This window comes from Brassica oleracea, chromosome C9 (genome assembly GCF_000695525.1).
Source record: "Brassica oleracea var. oleracea cultivar TO1000 chromosome C9, BOL, whole genome shotgun sequence".
NCBI classification, from domain to species: Eukaryota; Viridiplantae; Streptophyta; class Magnoliopsida; order Brassicales; family Brassicaceae; genus Brassica; species Brassica oleracea.
The window spans coordinates 13,231,815-13,239,626 of record NC_027756.1 but is presented as its reverse complement, the minus strand read 5'-3'; positions in this window follow the sequence as shown (position 1 = coordinate 13,239,626).

Sequence of the window (7,812 nt, the reverse complement as noted above, 5' to 3'; positions counted from 1 at the left end):
CTCGTAAAGACGACGAATTTTGGACTCATCGTAATTTCGTTGTAAACGCCATGTAAATTTACGAGGAAATATTTTCCTCGTAAATCTTCGTTGTTATAGAAACGTTTTCTCGTAGTGAAATGATTAAAATTAACAATTATAAAAGAATTATCCAAAATCTAAAAATATATTTTCAAAAAAAAGATAATTTATATATATTGTGTTGTTATCTGAAATTAAAAAATTAAAAAAAAAGAAAATACATAACTAAATATTAATCAAGTAAAATTCTTACTTTTATAATTGAAAAGAAAATATTGAGTGATTTTAAGATTTATTTCTATATAATGGATATATTATACAAATAAATTAAAAATTTATAATACATAATTTTATTTTAATGAAAACATAAATAATAATTTATCATTATATTCTTTAAATTAGTAACGTATGTATTAATAAGTAATTATAAAATGTTTAAGCTCGTATATGCAGAGTAAACACTTAATTTTATGTAATTTTCGTTTAGAGAGAGAAAGACTCAGGGATTAAAATTTTGATTTTTCAAATTTAAAATGACGTCGTTTTGATTAAGGAATCAAACGACGTATTTTCATCCATCGATTGACACATATTATACTACATGGAAGTTGGTTCACCCTTATTTAATCTTTGATTTGCTAGGGTATTATCTTGCTCTTACCATTTGTTTGGATCCGAGAGGACGTGATCAAAATTATATGAATCAAAATAGGCCATTTTTCTCGACCCATATGGTCACATTATAAACCATTAAGCTATCTTTATATATAAAAGAAGGTTTGGATCCCTCCCAGGTATGCCACATGTGCATCCACGTCATAAATTGGGCTTTTCTGCGCGCGATACGTGTCCTTTGCGCTACGTTTCATTAAAGTGAAATTATAATGTTTCGGGCTTACGGTTGGGCTTGGCGTTGCGCTTCGTCTGCGAATAGATGAAATATTGTGTAACCCTAATTCTATGAAACGAAGAGATGGAGATCATCTCTCACCTTCGATCGACGCCGGTGACTCCTGAGTTTCTCCACGTTATCTGAAACGATACGACTTATTATCTTCAATGCGTTGTTTTGATCTGTGAGGCGATGTATTCGGTATAAATATGTGAGTATTTCTCACCTTGGACTCATCTGCTCTCAGTATCTCTTACAGTATATCCTCTCCGCTCTTTGCATTATTTTCTTTCTGAACGGATCGAGCCAAAACGGACTCCGGCGGCGGATTGCACTCCCCGCAAGAACTGCGGCGACTAGATGGCGGTATAACCGGAAAAAACCGACGGCGAAGAGGATTCGGCAGGAAGTTAAGGAGATGCAAGCAAACCCATCTGACGATTTTATGTCTCTTCCCCTTGAGGTATATCACCATACAGTACTCCCTTTGAGATTTTGGGAGAGATGTTTGATTGAATCTATATTCTAAATGATTGCATATTGGTTGGAAGTTAAAATCAATTCTCTGCTCTTATGGTTGAGATTTGTTTCTCTGCCCTTATAGGTTACAAGCCCTAATGGAGCATTGGGATCAGTAGACTATCCAAAAGACGAGTGACGTACACTAGCCACTAAATCACGAAAGGCACCACCCAAAGTTTGGCTCTCCTGAACATCAAAAACTTATTGATGAGGTATAAACTCTTCTAGACACCCTTCTATGCATAATATTTTGGTTGAGAGTAGATGTTTTATTGGTAATTTGAGCTATTGAGCCAGTCGAGTATAGGATCGCATTTTGTTACCTTAGGAATAGCTTCTGATAATAATGGCTTTTAACCTATACATAAGGTCAAAAATCTTCAGCGTGTAAATGCTTGCATAAACAGGAGTATCAACATTACTCACAGATATTTTTAACTTAAATCACAGCTTTTATTGTTGTGTGTTTCAAAATATATACTGGTACATGTTTCAGTTATTCTCAAACAAATACTGTCTATTATTTTATGTTTTCTTTTAGTGATACGACCTATCTATTATCCATCTTCAATTTTGGAAACAATTTCAGTAATCATGTCTTCTTAATAAGTGCAGATTCATCACTACATCCTTAGCAAAGCAACCGTGGTTTGAAAACATATTCCTCTGGAATAACGGTAGTGGAAGAGCAGCCGCTGCCACTGCCACAGCAGATACCATAGCTTGATGATCAAATAATCGAAGAAGCAGCTGAAGCAGTCAATGTGAGTCCCAGTGCAGGATTGTTAGCAACAGCTGAGGTTGCGGCGAAGGCTTCTGGAAGTGGTATGCAAAGGATGGTCAGAAGAGCAGCTCAGAAACCAGTCGATGACAGACTGTTCACGTGGGCGGCGGTTGGGATCACAATCACAATCTTAATTCTTCTCCTAAAGAAGTTCATAAGATCAAGTGGGTTCGTGGACGAGTCTTGAAGCATGAGGAACCAAACCAGATGTTAAAAAAAGTAATAGCATATCGATGAATGAATATGTGAAATGTCGATAATGCTAAATGGGCTTTGGTGGTTTGATACATGATTTATTAAGTAAATAAAATAGGGTAAATAATTTATGTGTGACATTGTCTTGCTTGCTTATTATTGCGTGTAACCAAGCTAACGACGATATTGTATTTTGTATTTGAATATTATAGATTTTACAAGAATTTGAAATGTGATTATACGTACCGTATGTTCATAACTATTTCTCATCAACACTATGAAGTCGGTGCACTATCTCTAAACTGTTTACTTTATTTATTTATTTTTTTGATAAACCCTATCGGCTGATCCGGTCGGTCCCGGGAGAAACGCACTTAGTGCTACAGAGTGGATTAGCCCGAAAGCGTACCACACTGCCTGACCCGAGTTTGGAATACCTTCCGACTAATGCCAGGGGGTGAACCAATCATCTGTTATGGTCCACCATGTAAACCACTTGGGCCGAAGCCCAAGCCCAGACTGGCCAAGTAGTGATAATTTAGTTTCCAGGGAGAATCGAACCCATGACTGATGTGGGTACACACCAAGCCCCAAAAGATTGCCACTAGGCTACCACCACTTGGTTCTGTTTACTTTATTTAGATTCCAAATTTCTATATATATATATATATATATCCAAGGTCAAACATTCACAAGAATAACATTATAAGAAGTGTTGAACATATATATAGAGATAAGCATAAGCATAAGCATAAGCATAAGCATAATGCATGTATGCGTAGTATGTTTATTTTCTTTGTGAAACAGATTACCTTGGTGTGATCCTCAGAAAGTGATATCATCCTTGTGGTACCTATATAGAAAAAAGAGTTAGACTTTTGACTGCCAAAGAATCATAAACGTTTTTTTATCAAAGAATTTAAATGTCATAAAATGTAAGCCTTAAATTTAGTACTATTTATGCCAAGAACACAGATCAGTGTTGGTTACAAATGTCAGTACTTATGTTCAGCGTACGTAAGGTAAACCCTCTGTTTTCTAGAAGGCGAGAAAACGTACAATATATTTGTTTTTTTCCTTTTTTTTGCAAAAAACAATATTATTCACTGTTGAGAAAAGAGACGTGTGATTCGATTTTAAAAACCTGGGTCTAAACCTAAACCCCTATGTGATTTGATAATAGAAAATAACAACATAAATAGAATTCAAACTGTTAAGATTTCTTTATTTTAGCTAAAAAAATCATTTTTTGTTTTTTTTTTCAAAATCTCAAAAGTGTGTAATGTCTTGGTTAACCTGTAAACTATAAACACTTATTATATTATTTTATATTTTCAAAATATTGGTTAACCTGATTAAAACACGAAAATAAATCGTTAATTATTAGTTGTGTAGTTTAAAGATATAAAAATTCAACATATATAAAAAGTTTTAACTCAATCAAATTATAAAAAAGTCTTCGAACAAAAAAAATGACTTGCAAATTGTTGGTTCTATCATTAAACATTTGTTCAGTTTCATTTACAATACATAAATATTGAAGAAACAATTAATTATATTGCTCCTAACCTTTTTTGTTTTATAAGAGGATTTGAAAATATAAAAAAATGACATGAAAAACATAAAATTATACACAATCGTGAATAAAATATTTTTAATTTAATTTAAGATAACATATTATAAACTTAGAAATCTCTTGAACTATATGTTGCAAAAATTTAAGAGTAGTCTGATAAAAAAATTACTAGAGCTTTATTCTACCTTTAGGAACTTATTTCCATATATATAAACCGGCCTAGAGCATAATTATAATATTTTTCTTTTACCACGTTTATAGATTTTGTTAGTTCTTAAAGTGACGATTTGATCATGTCCCCTCTCAAATTCATTTTTCAGGATCAAATTAAATTATTCGTATTAAATGGATGAATATGTTCTTGAAATGAACATTCTTGCATTCGTGGTACTAATAATGTAACCCCAATAAATAAAAAAATAAAACATCATTTTTCTTGAGATCGTAAAATTGACAATCATTCATAACACAACACAACATCCTAACAAATAAATTTTTTCGAAAACATTCCCAAAAAAAAAAAAAATCCAGCCTGCTAATTAAAATATTCAAACACCACCTAACAAAATCACCTTCTAAACAATAGTGATGGGCTAATTACATGATGTGTCAAATATCCGGGAAAAGGATTCGCTGATGAGATAGATTTATTGTAACTCTCTCGACGATGAGAGAATAATCACCTTGGTTTGGTCTTGGTGAGACATCTGAACAAACGATGGACCCGCTCTCAGAAACAAGTCTCAAGAAAAAGTATTTATGAATAGAGAAATAGACAAGTTAAATAAATCTACCAGATATAATCTCTCATCCAATGAAACCATCCACCTTATTCATATCTTAAGTCATAAACATTATCACACGTATCAATTCCATTCGCAAGTTAACCACACATATAACAAAATATAACAAAAATAGTACAAACCATAATAGATGGAAATTCACATTCCGCGCGTAGCGCGGACCGATTCTAGTTCTGAAATAAAGTATTAAGACAAAACAAACGAATCAGATTCATAAATATGCATACATATATAGTATTGAACCAAACAAATAAAAGCATATATATATAGTATATGAACATGGTAAAATATGCATTGCCCCTCCTTTTAACAGCAGAATTTAGACCACAATAATCAAAAAGGTGTAGCTTAAAGTATTGTCTTTTATTGACTCTTATCATTAGACAAAAGAGTAGATTCCGATGGAGTTGTAATGGTTCATGCATACTTGGACTATTGTGAGAAATGTTTCTCTAAAAGCACATGCTAATTAATTACTTACTAAATTTATTTTCTGGTCTTGCAATGTTTGGTGAGATTTAGAATAAAGGTACAAGGAAAAGATAAATAGAAATAAGCGATGAGACTTATGTTTGAATAATAATAATTTACCTTTTTAACAGGAAAAAAAAGAAAGAAAATTGTATTATATTATTGAGGAAAATGAACTACGTAACATTTTTCTTATAAATTTCTCGATGAAGAGCAATCATGTACAATAATAATGAGTAGCATAATACGTAGGACTATTTTCTCAAATAACTATTTTTAAGTTTTTGTCACAAAAATAGTCTTCAATAAAGAAAATGATTAAAATAATCTTTTTTATTTTGAAAATTTTAATATTAATTTGTGGAGTTTTAATTCTAAACTCTAAGTTTAGATTGGTTAATCCAAAGATATAAATATATTTTTACCATTTACTAAATTTATTTTAATTATTTTCTTTATTAAAAACTACTTTTATACAAAAACTTAAAATGAGTTATCCTAGAAAATTTCTCAAAGTATTGGCATATTTTCTTTTAGCTAGCTTTCTCTAACTACGAATAAAGTCTACAAACTTGTCGTCTGTATGCGACCAAGTTGTTTTATTATTCTCGTTTACTTTTCTTAGTATGATGTATGAGAAGATATATCCATGAAAGAAGAGAGAGAGAGAGAAAGAAAACTTAAAAAAAAAGCTTCAAGACACGGATCTTTCGCCATTTTCGTAAATGGGAGTCACAAGAGAGTCGTAAATGGCAGAACAAATCCCTTACATTCACTTTTGTTGCTCTAAAAATTAATATTATTTCTTATCTCTTTCTTTTTATTTTTTTATATATTATGTTTATAGATGGCAGACATAATACGGAACCAATGATTCTTTTCGTCAAACCAACCAATACTTTTTCTATCCATTTTTTTTTCTTGAAAAAAGAGCATGCTTTTTCTATCCTTGGTGTTTTGAAGGCTATGAAATTGAATCAATTGGTTATGACTTTCGAGAAGGAAGTAAATAATTATAAATAATCTAGACTTCTTGTTTAAACAAAAATAAAATTAGAATAATATAAATTTTCATTATTATTTTTAAGCTTAGAACAGCACCACAGCAGACCGCAATTAATAATTACAAAAAAAATATTTACAAGTATCTATCCATATTTATTTTGTTATTATTAAGATTACACCGCAGTTATCTGGCATGTTTTCATTCGAACCCTAAATTCTCTTCCACGATTTCTTAAATGGAATATTGATAAAAGAGTGATGTGATAAAATTCGGGGTAAGTATTATTTACAGTACAGGTATAAAAATCAACAGGTAACTAACTGACTGCTGGTAATATTTATACTCGGTTGTATATTAATATAATTATGGGGTCACTGCAAGATTTTTATAGAAAATTTATGTATTGAAACGTAACTTGCAAGTGAATGTTAATAATAGAAGGTACTTTAAACTATCCACTTTGTAATTCAAAATAATTCAGAAGAGTTTTAGAACAACAAACTCATTTGTCACATTTATCTTCTTTATGGAATTCTACTCATATAAACTGATTCAGATTGAAATGAAAGTAAACAAATACTAAAGTACGAACTAATATATCCCGCTCATTTCATTTCACTCCGCTAAATTAAATATCCACCATTCCAATGTATAGTAACCGCATGGAAATAGTTGAAACTGAGGCAATCCTTCTTGAGTTTAATCCACTTTGTTCCCATCAAATTTGTAATAAAATAATTTAGAAGTTTTTTCGGAAATTAAATAATTTAGGCAAGATCGGACCATTAATCATATTTGTGGTGTCAAATTTATGCATAACGAATATTCTTGACCTAAACGAACACACATCTCATTCAGTTTCAATCACACGAGGTGTAAGTTAGCAAAATTTATATTGATGAGGTGTTATCACTCTGTAATCTTCTTCTTCCGTCGTTGATTTTTTGTCCTCATTGCCCCCTACAAGTCGTATATATAGTACCTGTATGACTTATCCACTCTTTAAATTTTCTGTTTAATCTTGTATAGCCGTTATATTCAATGACTTAATGTTCCCAAAAAAATAAGAAAGAGCGTAGTTGATTGGTCAGTTTGTTAAATCCTTATTGTCACCCAAAATAATAATACCTTCTGGGAAATTAAAATGATAGTATAAAGTATAAACCCACGTTAGACTAAATAACTAAGAAAACATCAATAAAACAAGAAAGTAGCATTTCGGATGTTTTCGCTTTTTATTAGTTTGAGTTTTGAAACTTTGAAAAGAAAACGTGACCCAAACCACAAGGTTTCTCATTTTCTTCTGCTCTTCTTCTTTTTGATAAAATTTATTGCTCGTGGTAAAAAAGCATTTACAAGGTTATGAAAACTTAAAAATTTACAAGACTAAAAGAGCTAAGCTTTATATTCTTCCTATGTATTTGATGTAGCCATGAACCATCTTTGCATCAGCCCAGCAAGCTCATGACAAGCTTTGTAGCGCAGCGAAGTGATTCTGTTGCGGATTGTCTTGTCGATAGTGCGGATCAGTTGATCTACCGA